The sequence below is a fragment of the Octodon degus genome, unplaced genomic scaffold (genome assembly GCF_000260255.1).
Source record: "Octodon degus isolate 3935 unplaced genomic scaffold, OctDeg1.0 scaffold00063, whole genome shotgun sequence".
NCBI classification, from domain to species: domain Eukaryota; kingdom Metazoa; phylum Chordata; class Mammalia; order Rodentia; family Octodontidae; genus Octodon; species Octodon degus.
Window position 1 is genome coordinate 2,136,918 of NW_004524639.1, and position 14,001 is coordinate 2,150,918.

General features: G+C 38.7%; 1 protein-coding gene and 1 pseudogene across 1 annotated transcript in view; both read left to right on the forward strand.

The window, feature by feature from the left end:
• Nucleotides 1-14,001, forward strand: part of Gpc3 (glypican 3) — a 515,396-nt gene that overhangs the window by 182,974 nt on the left and 318,421 nt on the right. The window lies entirely within an intron of this gene.
• On the forward strand, nucleotides 1,011-2,262 carry LOC105742624 (annotated as a pseudogene).

Genomic DNA, 14,001 nt, shown 5'->3' on the forward strand with positions numbered 1-14,001 from the left:
AAGCGCTTCCCTGGCAGAACCAGGGACTGAACTCAGGTCCTTGCACTTGCCAGGGAAGCACTTATTCTACTGAACCATCACCCAGGTCCCAAATCTAAATGTCTTTTTTCACTTTTTTTTTTTGAACCAGGGATTGAATTCAGGCCCTGGCACTTGCCAGACAAGCACTTATTCTACTGAGCCATCTCCCAGGCCCTCATTTTTCTATTTATGAAGCATTTGAAGATTTGATTTGTGTTTTGTGATTAGCAATACAACTCCTCCCCACACACATTTTCTTTCCTCAAACACATACGAATTTCTTTTGAAAACTGAGACTAAAAAGGAAAGGCAGTTTGCTGAATTTCTCCTTGTCTTGAGGGCTTGGTTTTCCTTAAGCAAGGCCTTTGTTCTAGGGAACAAGCCTGTAGGCCCTGTCTTATGTTTAATGTTTGTGTTTTAAGGGCACGAGCTCTTCCTTATTCTCAAGCTACTCTCATGATTCTTTCTTGGGAGTGTACCCAAGTCATAGCAATGTCATTTTAGTGTCTTATCCTTCAGCAGTTGGCTGGTAGTGTTAACAGAGTTGCTTTCTGTTGGTTCGGAAGTTGCTTTGGATCAGTAGAAATGTTTGTGAGGTAGGGAACCAAGCTAGAGATAACAGTGCAGCACATTGGTGGTTCTCAGACTTGATCTTGCTTTTGAATCTTTGTTTTTTTTAAATTAATTTTATAGAGACAAAAAACAATGAGATAGCTTCAAAACTGGTTAGTAGGACAGTTACAATAATTAATACATTGCATAATTTTGTCTTCAACCTAGTTATTCACAGTACAAGATGCAGACATGATATCCTGTCCAAACACTATTAGTACAAATCTTTCTTCTCATTGAATTAAGAGAAAGATTTCTGCTTCTTCCTGCCATAGATGTAGTTGTCTTCTGCGGTCCTGTCTCTTTCCTCCCCTCACTCAGGGTGCACGGCCACCATGGTGTATTAGAGGCAGTAGTGCCTGTGACAGCATTGGCTTTTGCAGCAGCGGTGGCAGCAGCATCAGGCTCTGTAGCGGCAACCCCCAGTGGCTTAAGCCATGGCGCTTCTCACAGCATTCAGCAGCAGCATTACTGTAACCGACAAAGACATCTTCCAATTAAGCACATTCCTTGATTCCAGCAAAGCCCCACAACATGGCTGAGATGAGCTTCCTGAGCAGCGAGGTGTTGAGGGGGACTTAATGTCCCCCTTTGACCAGTCGGGTTTGGGGGCTGAAGAAAACTTAGTTCTCTTAGGTGACTACCTGGAGGTGGCCAAGCACTTCAAACCTCATGGGTTCTCTGGCGACAAGGCTAAGGCAGGCTCCTCCGTTTGGCTGGCTGTGGATGAGTTGGTGGTCAGTGCCTTGGACACTGGCAAGGAGGATGCCTTCTCTGGGACAGATTGGATGTTGGAGAAAATGGATCTGAAGGAGTTTGATTTTGATGCCCTGTTGAGCATAGATGACCTGTAAGCCATGCCAGATGAGCTTTTGGCCACGTTGGATGACACATGTGATCTCTTTGCCCCCCTAGTCCAGGAGACTAACAAGGATCCCCCCCAGGCAGTGAGCCCAATTGGCCATATTCCAGAAAGTTTAACAAACACTGACCAGGTTGCCCCTTTCGTCTTCTTGCAACCTCTTCCCCTTTCCACAGGAGTTCTGTCCTCCACTCCAGATCATTCCTTTAGCTTAGAGCTAGGCAGTGAGGTGGATATTTCTGAAGGCGATAGGAAATCTGACTCTGTTGCTTATGTTACCTTGGTTCCTCAGTGTGTGAAGGAGGAAGATGCCCCCTCAGATAATGACAGTGGCGTCTGTATGAGCCCTGAGTCATACCCTGGTTCTCCCCAGCACAGCCCCTCTACTTCCAGGGGCTCTCCAAATAGGAGCCTGCCATCCCCAGGTGTTCCTTGTTCCCGCCCCAAACCTTATGATCTCCCTGGAGAGAAGGTGGTAGCAGCCAAAATTAAGGGTCAAAAGCTGGATAAGAAGCTGAAAAAAATGGAGCAAAACGACAGCAGCCACCAGGTACTGCCAGAAGAAGCGGGCAGAGCAGGAGGCCCTCACTGGTGAGTGTAAAGAACTAGAAAAGAAAAATGAGGCTCTGAAAGAGAAGGCTGATTCTCTGGCCAAGGAGATTCAGTATCTGCAAGATTTGATAGAAGTCCGCAAAGCAAGGCGGGGAAAAGTGTCCTTTAGGGTAGTCAGAAATGCTATGTGCTTGTACATAGGTGTCTTGAGCTGAAGCTGTGTTGTAATAAATTATTTTGTAGTGAAAGTGCCACTGCCAAAAAAAATGAATTAAGAGAAAGTAGCTTTATATCTATCCTAACTATTTTGTATATATATCTTTGGAGGACTTGTTAAAACACAGATGTCTGGGCCCCTACCCCTAGAATTTTCTCAGCCAGTCTAAGGTGGGTCTCAGTAATTCACATTTCTAAGAAGCTCCCAGGTATTGCTGTTGCTGCAATTCCAGAGATCACACCTAGACCACCATGACCATCGGGAATGAAGGGAAATTAGCTTTACTACTTGACATTATCTTTCCACATTTGTTCATATCTTGAACATAGTGCCTGGCCACATGATTGATACCCTAATGCGTATCAGTGATGTTAATCTTTGTATATATGCAGGAATGATTCTTCATCAGGCCTGTCCCTTTGTCACCCTTTTCCAGTGCAGAAAGAGCTTCTTGTGTGACCACAGGGTAGCATCCGCCTGATTTGGCAAGCACACCATTTAGAGATTCTTATTTCTTTTTCCCTATGCCTGTTACTTAAACAAATGTGTTAGGTTCAAACCTTTTCACCCAGTGTTTGTTGAATTGTGAAGGTGCTGTAGAATTCGTTTCTCACTCCTTTGTCTTTGCCTTAAATCAACCCTCAGAATGAATCCTCAGGAGGCCATTGCTGATCTGAGAGACACAAACCCTTCTTATATATTGGTAAGGGATAACTCCTGACCCATGACTTCCATGGTGTGACAGTAAGTGATCCAAATTTTCACAATCACCTCTTGAGATGTTTTCAAAATCTGCCTAATTTATTTTGATGTAAATTTATTTTGATGTAAACAACAGCATTGATTAGAGTGAGAAATGAAGACCAGGCATTTCTTCACAATTGAACCACACATAACTTTCAAACTGAACTTGACTACTGACATAGATCATTACCTGAGATGAAGAATGGGCAACTTTGGTCACTATTCCATTACTTTGGTTGTTACTTCTCCTCAAAGATAGACCAAACAATTTTAGCATAGGGATACAATTTTAAGATTTCAGTAAATGATCTTATCACTCCTGATTAATGTTGATAATAGCCACTTCCAACTCTTTTGACTTTGTCATGTTGCAAAAGGAGAAAAAAAAATCACATTGTTATGGGTCTGTATGAAGCTACAGCAACAAAAATGAAAACGAGATAGAAAGTTCCCCCATTCTGCTTTTGTTCCCTGTGTCATAGAGAACCATAGAAATTTTATTTCATTGCACTAAGCACCAGGTAGTCATCCTGGAACCACATGAAATCTTTCACTTTCCTTAATCCCAAAGAACCAGGCTGTGTGTCTTTGTGTCTTTGCCACATTTATTCGTATTTCAAACATAGTACAGTCTTTCCCTAGGACAGACTTTTTAAAATGTTAGGATGAACCACATCAAATTGCTGATAATTGACTTTTTAAATCTACAGAAATGGCCATTTGATATATGTCAACCTAATACTGTGAAATAATAGTTTAAAATAGAAACATAAATTAATTCTTCATGATGATGGTGGTGGCAGCTGTCGTTGTAGTGATGATAATTAAGATAATAAATACTATTTATATAGGACCTGCTATATGCCATGCAATTTATATGTGATTTTTCACTAACTCTTCTCAATAACCTTAGGAATTAGGTGCTATTAATACTATAACTATTCTTCCTCTCTCTCTCCTCCCTTCCCTCTGCCAATCTCATCTCTTCCATCCCTTTTCAAACATCTGGATTTTTAAATTCTTTTTCTTTTTGTATTCTAGGGAAGGGTCTACAGGTTGTTCAAGGTCTCACTACTAAATTGGACTCCTAGTGATCCACCTGTTTACAGCCTCCCAAGAGCTGGGATTACAGGCACGCGCCACCATGCCCAGTCTCAACTGCCTTCTTAGTGTACCCTGGGGTCGGGGCCGGTGCCAGTACGGCAGGCCCAGGGATCAAACCCCTGGTCCCTGCACCTGCTTGCAGGTGCTTTAATCCACTGAGCTATTGGGCCGGCCCTTTGGATTTTTAAATTTTAACAGGTTAGTAGAAATAATTTTGATTAAAAAACTGTACAAGGTTAGTAACTACCACGAGCAAATGCCAGGTGGTGGCCTGTCTCAATTTTCTCATCTTACTTTACAAGATGCCTAAATGTACTACTCAGGGTACCTGTTCATGCTTTCTGGAAACATTCACAGCAAATCTTAGCCCACGAGTAGCTTTTTGCCGTAGTTCTTAACAGTCTTACAGAATATTTTGCAATTTTTATTCTTCAGGTTGGATAACTAAAAGTGGGTGCTGGAACTGAGGCATGTTCATAAGTGTCATGAGAGATTAGATTATTTGAGAGAATAGATTATTTGATCAGTTTTAGTTGATAGCGTCCCATTTCAGCACTCTACTGGCAGACAGATGTATCCCTTTTCATTGATGTTCTGGTGATAGATATGTGCTTTAAACCTGATCTTCAGCGCTTTGAATGAGCACTCTGCTGGAAAGTTGATTTTGATTCTGAAGGCCCCTTTGTCTAACAGGAGGGTTATCAGGAACAATAGGCCCTGCCAATTCATTAAATTGGCGTCATCAACCTGAATATTTTGGAAGTTGTTAATTGCGTATTTCGCCAAGCTCTTTCACCAACCTCCTGTTGTCAGTCATCTGCGATGTGGTGCTGCTGCTCCCTTCATTATCATTTCTTTATAAAAGAAGAAGCTGAGTGTCAGAGAAGCTAAGAAATTTGCTTAGAGTTGTAAACAATAATCGGCAAAGCAGAATAGTTCAGGCTGATTCCAAAGCTTGGGCTTTTTCCAACTGTATCATTTTATTTTGTAATCGAGAATAGGGAGTTGTGGATTATAAGACAGACAAGGCAGAATTCACTAGTGACAGTTTCACAGAGAAGCTCTCCTGCATCTAGCTCTAATTTTGACCTATAACCTGAATTTATATTACACTGTCCCCAAGTGTTAGACTGCCTCAGTTCCCATTGCTGATGGGCTCACTTCTTTTCCTGAAGCTTTCTGCAAGAGGGGTCTGCAAGAGGAATATGCAGGACAGGGCATGCAACTGGATGTATTTGCTAATATGAGATAGGTTGGGGTTACTTGGGGATGAGTGATGGGGAGTGCTCAAGAATGAAGTCCCATAGATATAAATGACCCAGCTTTTGAAACTGCCAGTTTGTGACCAAGGTCGTGGCAACTTGCTGTATTTGTTTGATTTTTGGTCTCTTTTCATTTTCCTTTGATTTGCAAGTACACATAATAGATCATGTAATTAGCCAGAAGTTATAGGTTAGATTCTGTTGTTTTATGGCCAATACAACTCCAGAGAAAATTTTATGCAGGTGTGCCTGCTTTTGTGTAAGAATCCTGAGGGGATTTCACTGACCTTATGAGACCCAAAAGCTACAACTCTTGTTGCATAGGTCCTGCTTTACCTTGGTCTTAACCATCCAGCAGAAAAGTATAAAAACGAAATATAAGAAGTAAAGCCATGTTGTTATGTTGAGCTGTAGGGGACTCAGGTCAACAATTTCTGACATTGCCAGTGAAGCAGAAGACCCAATGCTATTATGGGCTACTGCACTCCTTTAGAATATTTTGCTGAATTAACACACCTATAATATTCAAATAACGGAACTTAACAAAAAAAAGGTATACCAATGAATGTCCATTTTGTATCTGTGTATTCAAAGTGGTTAGGATAGATATATAGTTACATTCTCTTAATGAATAGAGGGATTTGTTCTAATGGTGTTTGTAAATAGGATATCATGTCCACATCTTGTACAGCAATTAACCACTAGGAAGAATGTGTGCAATGTGTTAATTATTGAAACTATCCTACCAATTTGATTTGAAACTGTCTCATTGCTATTTGTTTCTCAATAAAATTATGGGAACAAAAAAGAAAAACTGATGATGAAACATCCCTTTGTGATGTCACTGATACAGCAGTCAGAACCAATTTGATTGGATACCTATGATATAAGGGAATGAAACTCCCAACCTCCAAGATACCTGGCATAAGTTCATGTACTCTAAAACCAAAGGATGAATTTTAGGAACAACAGAGTTTAAAAGCAGAATGTATTTATTGGGGGAAAGAAAGCTTCTGTCCAAGAGGGACAGAAGGAGACACGAGTAAGTTGCCAAGGAATCTACCTTTCGTAGGGATTTTTATAGAGCAAAACCATGAGGTGAGGTGATTCTAAGGTGGAAAACATGGAAACTTACAAGGTGGGCATGAGGTAAGATGAAACTATGGCCTACCAATGATTTCAAGCATGATTACTCAGGTAAAATTTATTAAACCCAGGACCAAATGGAGAAGGAGTCATGTAGCAAAGGATCATGAATATAGATCAGGGGCTTTTCCTGTAGGAGTTTAGATTAGTGACTCCTGGCTTTCTCTAGATGGTAGAGACCTATTTAGAATATCAATCCCTGATGTTTATCTGTAGGGAGGTATGTATGCATTTGTTTGATCTTTTGTCTTGAGGTCTGGCCCACAGCAGGGATGCCTGTCTCTCCCACAGTTGCAAGGCATTTTGTCTTCCATACTGGCTCCTTCTGAGAGCCTAGCCCTGTCTGGCTGCCTATAATAGATCTACCTAATTTAGCTGCCTACAACACTTATGTAGTATGTAATTATAATATTCCATTTCCACATCCAGATACCATAAGACACATCAGAGTTTTGTAAATGGAGATGTTTCCTGGGGTACATTACTTTTTTTAAAAAAGTAATATAATATGAAACAAATGAGAATTTCACAGTGGTAAAGTTTAAAAGGTGTTTTGTTTAGATGTTTAAAATTGTTTTTAAGGCCAGATTGAGGTATGTAAGTTTGGGAGCAAGTTATTGTTCTAGCTTAAAATGCAAGAGACCTTGATACCGCTTTTTGAAATACACCATGTTAACAAAAGCAATCTGAAATTAGACTTGAAGGAAGAGCATGTTGGAGAGGAAAAGAGATAGGATTCAGTGTTTTGGCCTTGTTGCTTTTCAGGTGCCCCTGGAGATGCCAGGAGAGGTTATCTGGTGCTTAGAGGAAAGGTCAGAGCCAAAGAGAGTGAGAATGGGCAGACTAGAGCACAGATGGTACCTGAGCATGGACAGAGCTACTACAGATGTTTGGAAACTATTTAAAAATACAGATTCCTTGGTCCTGCCTTTGGAAGTTCTGATTCAGCACATGTGGGAACAGCTCCCCCCCCCACACCCCATTTTATTTAACAAGCTCCCCAGGCCACTACAATGTGCAGCCAGGTTAGTTCATTGGCTCATCCATCAACTGAGGACTTGGCTGTTGTTTTGTTGCCTCTAAAGGGGATCATAAAATGTACAAGATTCTTCTCCTATCCTTTTAAAGAGAGTAGTTTCCAAAACAAAGCAAGTTTTAAAGATATATTTTAAGGAAATATTTATAAAAACTCCAGAAAAAGTGGAGCCATTTCTAATGTAATTTTCCAAAGTCACATAAAAGAATATTTAAAAATCAGGGTGCTGTGCCTATTTTATTATGTAAATAAGTATACTTCAAAATTATTTGTTGGCTTCTATGCTGAAAATATTTTATTTTCAAGAAACAGTACCACATTGATATGAAAACTGTACCTGGAATTTAGGGAAAATTCATCTTTGAACAGTAATCTATGGGTTTTTTGGGCAGAACTGAGGATTGAACTCAGGCCCTTGCTCTTGCCAGGCAAGCGCTTATTCTACTGAGCCATCTCCCTGTTCCCTGAACAGTAATATATGTGAAATGATAGTTCTAATACAAGTCACCTGAATGAAGTATAAGTGCTAGGTCATATCTGAGGTCAAGTTTTGTATATTTTCCTATAACGATCATCTCCAGATCTGAGTGTAAACCCAGGACACTTCAACAGGCTTCCTGAATCAGATCTATTTCTCATTTCAGACAGATTGTAACAGCAAGCATTTTTTTCCATTTAACTATGTCTTGGGAGAGGGAGTCATTCCTTTCAGGCACATTTAAGGCTAATCCAAGTAGTCAAATTGACTTTGGAGAGTCCAATGCCTATTACAGGCCCTAAAGGGTCAGAAGTCCTTTGGAATGGCCACGAGCCACAGTTATCCTCTCAGATAACTTCTCCAACTAGAATAGGGCAGTTTGGAACTGTAGTAGGTAATTTGGAAGAATAAATTGGCCCAAATTCCTGGGTATACAATTAAAACAAATTATATCTTTATTGATTATCAACTTAGTCCAGAATTTTGTTTTGGCTCACCACTACTGGAGACATACTTTCAAAATTTCTTTCATGGTAAGCTTGCGTCCTTTCTACATTTTCAAGTATCTTACTCTTCTCTCCCTCTGCTGACCTACACGGATGTTTCCTGGTATAGCTGGACACAATCCCTATTCTTGGGCCAGGAATTCTCATTAGATGAGAAACCTGGGAAGATTTCTGAATGATCAGTTGCTAGTGTGTAATACATAGATTGTTTATACTGGTGGAATGTTATTCTGGCATTTGGGCAGAGTATTTTCAGGGCACATGTTTTATGTATTTCTTATAAGAGGTAAGGTAGGCCAGGCTTAATATTACCATTTTATAGACAAGAAACTGAGGCTTGGAATGATTTCAATGCAATTCCCTTAACATTTATCAGTCTTATAGAATCAAGAAGAAGAGGAGTTATGGATGGAGAAGATTTATGGATGTCCAGACTTAAAACAGTTCTGCAAATCTTCAGAGCAGTGATCAGCATTGCCATGAGTTTTCTGTGTGGGGGAAATTTTTAAGCACAGTCTTGAAAACCACAGAGTTCATGCAGGACTGTTCATAGGCTGGGCTAAGTTGCAGAGTTGGCCCAGTACATTATGTTGTTTAGAATATAATGCCTCTCCTTGCAATACTATTAACTTTTCATGCACTGATGAAGGAGGGTGTCTCTACAAACAAATGTGACTTTTCTCTTAATGATAGAAGGCTTTTGCACTTATAAATGCACTTCTTTTTAAAGTACACGATCCCATGAAATACTGCTTGTGTCCAGACCTTCAACAAGTGAATTATTCATCTGCATGTTATATTTGTATTGACTCTCATATTGGAGAAAGCCTAAAATGCTTGGGATTTATGATTGTTAGAGTTTATAATAAACTATGTTCAGAATGGCCAACAGAAATCAAGAGGCAGAAAGGGATTTTTCCCTTTCTCAGGTCTAGTTTCTGCTTCTTAGTTGTATTCACTGACTATCCTTAAAGCGTGCATGTACACACACACACACACACACACACACACACACACACACCTAGATGCTTAATTCATTCATGTGCAATTAAACTTAGAATGCAGACTTCATGGAGACAACACATAAAAAACAAAAGCTTAAGAGACCTATTAGTGAAGTTCATTTGAGTGCCTGAGGTATAAAGAATCTTTACAGCCTTGACAAAATGTATCTCTAAGTGTTCTTTGTTTAACCAAGATGTGCTAATACATGTTGTGTTATATTTTAGTGTTCTTGACCTTTTAATTAAAATCCCTTGGAATGAAAGTTTCAAGAGATGACATAGATTTAGTTAAAATTACCAAAGATTGACATTTGTTAAGGGAAATGCTTGTTTTGCTGACAGTTTTTTTTAAACCCCACTTGCTATTTCTTTCCTTAGAGTGAGGGGAAAATTTATTCCTGTATGATTTTCATAAAATTACATTAAACTGTATATGGCCTTACTAGATTCATAAGCATTAAGATGCATGTGAAAGTGCATGTTTGTAAGCATACCCTGATGAAAAATAAGACCTGTGAACCTTGAAGTAGGGAGTAAACAAGTAGAAGTTTGATTTCCTACAATCCTCTCAATTGAACCTGATAAAAAGTAGAAAATATGTTTCAGTGAATAGAAAATATAGTTCAGTGAATATCTCTAGTTAAAAAGTAAGATCATCTGTCTATTTTGTATGGCAGATTCAGAAGCAAAGTTCTTGGTAGTAATCATTTCCGATGGAATAAAAGCAAATTACCTTTGTGAACATTATTGCCACGTTTTTCCTTTTTGTAAATTTATGGGTATATTTTAAATATACATGACCACGTTCAACATAGGGACTTTGTACTTGCATAAAACTCATCTCAATTTCTCTTTTCTTTCCCAATTTCTTGCCCCCTTCTCAATCCCCTTTCCCTTCCTTATTTCCAAAAGATTTGTTTCCATATTTCCTTTTTTGGTCATTTTTCTCTCCTGTCTTCCTTCTTTTCACTCCTCTCTTGTTTTCCTTCCTAGTTGAGTATTTTCTTCCTATTTCATAATATCTAGTATACATTCTGGTCCTTATTTACACTTTTGATTTCTCACAGTAGTAAAACAATGCAATATTTATACATATGTGACAGATATACTCCAGGTCCCTCTATTTACCTAGTAATATCTCAAGTGTATCTTTATTACTGAGAAGTTTTCCATTGTATAAAAATATCACACCTTTATCCGTTAATTAGTCAATGGGCATTAAGTTTATTTCCAAGATTTAGCTATTACAAATTGTGCTGCTATAAACATGAGTGTGCATATATTACTGTGGTATGATGTTTTTAAATCTGTCAGGAAGATGCCAAAAGGGGAATAGCTGGATCAAATGGGACCTCTAGTTTTTGACAACTCTCCCCCACTGATTTCCACAGTGGTTGCACCAGTCTACACTTCTACCTACATTGGAGCAGGGTTCCTTTTTCCCCACAGCCCCTCCAGCATTTGTTATTGATTGATTTCTTGATAATAGCTATTCTTTCAGAATGAGATGGAATATCAGCATTGTTTTAAATTCCATTTTGTGAATGACAAATGATGCTGAATATTTTTTCCATATATTTAATTACTATTTATATTTTTTCAACTGAGAATTGTATATTCATTTCAGATGACCATTTTTTGATTGGGTGTTTAAATTGGGGAGTTCTGATTTTTAAAAATTCTTTATATATTCTAGACATTAATTCTTTGAGAAACAGCTGGGAAATATATTTCATATTCTGTGGTTTGTCTCTTCACTCTGTTGATGATTTCTTTTGCTCTGCAAAAGTTTTTTTTTTATATAAGATGAGATCCAAGTTGTTGATTCTTCATTATATTTCCCTGTGGTCTGGGTTCTGTTCATAAATCTTTCTTTGCCTTCACCTATGTGTTCAAAAGCTCTACCTATTTTGTCTTCCCAACATATTTCGTTTTTCTGTGTTAATATTTAGAACTTTGATCAATTTTGATTTTAGTTTGGTTCATGGTGAGAGACATGGTTCTAATTTTTGTTTTTGCCATGTGGAAAGCCAGTTCTTTCCAGTACCATTTATAAAAGAGGTTATCTTTCAAGTAGGGCCTCTGGCCCCTTTCTCAAAGATAAAGTGGCTGAGTGTGTTTGGAGTTGTTTCTGCTTCTTCTAATCAGTTCATTGATCCTGGGGTCTGTTTCTTTGCCAGTACCATACTGCTTTTATCAAAGTAGGTTTATAGCCATCTCTCTTCAGAGAGGTATTGGCTTTCTGTGTAGCTAAAGCTGCTTCTAGAGTTATCTGTGTGTCCTTTCTGTTGACATACTGACTTATCAGGGAGCATGGTAAGCAGGACAGTCCATCCTTCTAGATAGAAGATAGTCTTTCCTTTTATAGCTCCAGATGTTGGATCTGTTAGGCTACAGCTAGGTGAGGACCCTTCCTCAGTATAACAAACATTCACTGATAAGGATGATAGTCACAGTCTTACTGGAGAGGACTATACTGGCACTGCATGAAGGATGAAGGCAAGTAGCAAGAACATCTTCCAGGAGAAGAGATGGGTAAACTGAAGCTTCGAAGAACAACAAGGATTTGACATGTAAAAATTAGAGAATGTAAAAATAAAGGAACTTCATAATAATCAGCAGCATGTACAAAAGCTGTGTAGCTCTATGTAGCATATGCACAAAGAGGAATATAATACAAGCCCAGCCCTTGTGGAGTTCAGTCAGTAGGAAACCTATTTTGGTTTGCTTTTCAGTAATGAAAAAGGACTTTTTCTTAATGTTCTCGACTTTGAGCTTTCCCACCCATGGCTGCCTTTAGGAAAGTGCAACCTGTGTAGTCATTCAGAAGGGTTCAGTGCTTACTTTAATGCTACATGTTACCAATTTGAAATTCTTGGCTTTTATTAAAAATAACAAAACCACATTTTCATTTTTTAGTGAGCTTTACATTTAGGAGGGTGGTTCTGCTTATATCTTATACTATTTTAACAAGTATCAGCTTTGTGGCTAAACAAAATACCCAATGCCCTTTCTTGTCCCCTTCTGTTGTCTTCTTGTCACCACAGCTCTATCCCAGTGAATACAACTTCAGATAAACTCTCTCCTACCCCAATTTATCAGTGAGCACCCACTACATGGGTCTGGACTCACTGGATTTTCCTTGAAAGAACTAGTGGCCTTCTCTTATAAGATAGCAGGTAGAGGTTGATATGAAAGCTAGCTTTCTCAGAATATATTTTAAGGTGGATTTTTTAGAACAAAATTTTCATCATTATTATAACAGCAATAGTAACATTGGAGCTGTACTTCTTACAAAGCTTTTTCTTTCATGCTGTGCCACTCACAGGTTTCTGTGTTCTAGTCATAAAGAGTAAGGAAATATACTAGGTAGATGAGTCAAGCTCTCTCCAATCTGTATGTTTGTTTTGTGATCTGTGGGAATCAAATGTGCTCAATACCTAGGCATCTTAGTACTGACTATAGGAGGTTTGAGCTTTGCTCTTCCTTTCTTGGCCAGCATCAAATAAGATGGAAATTTTCAGTACCTAAACATACAAGATGGGGATACAGTGAGCAAAGGGGTCCCATTCGTCATGTGAGTACCCACAACATGGACCTATCTTAGCCAACTAGCCTCAAGATGCGTGAACTAGGCTCCTCTCTCAGGAATACCATCATCCCACCATCTGCCTAGACCTCCTCTAATTATATACATTCTGATCTTTCAGGATCACAACACTTGGTGTTTTCTATATTTTAGATAGATTTAATTTATATTTTAGATAGATTAATTTAAGTATAAAATCTTAATGTGTTACTGAGCTCCAGTTGAATTTCAGATTGTTCTTTCTTCATTTGTGCTAAAGAAGCATTATGAAAAGGGATTGTTTGATGTTTTGACAGACTACTGTGAAAAGAAATTTGTCAACTCAAGATTTGAAGAAACCTACTGTAATTTTTCTACAGAAAAGAGACATTTTTAGTAGCTTTCAGAAGGTTCAAAGAGGACTGAAGAATAGAAAATTTTCATTTAGCAAGTATGTATGTACTTTAAAAGCTAACCCATGTAATACCTCTTTCCCCTAGTCTGTTTTTGAGAAGAATTAGGGAAGTGAGGTGAGAAATCAGTGGAAATTCCAGGGGCAAACTAAAGAAGTTTAGTTTTAAGACCACAGCAAGAGAGTCAGCAACATTTGATCACTACAGCAGAGGTTTACTCATCCAGCCATTCTGGGTTCTCTGTATTCTGCTCATTGTGTTGTGCTCTGTGGAACAAAGATGAATATACAGGCAGTTTTACATACCTGCTAAGTATAGTAGCAGTAATTCTTCTGAATATACATTGCATTCTGTATCCATGGGTTCCACCTCCACAATTCAAGCAAATGCAGATTGAAGATACATGGGGCAAAATAACAATTGTTCTGAACATATGCAGACAGTTTTCCTTTGTATTATTTCTTAAACTGAGGTGT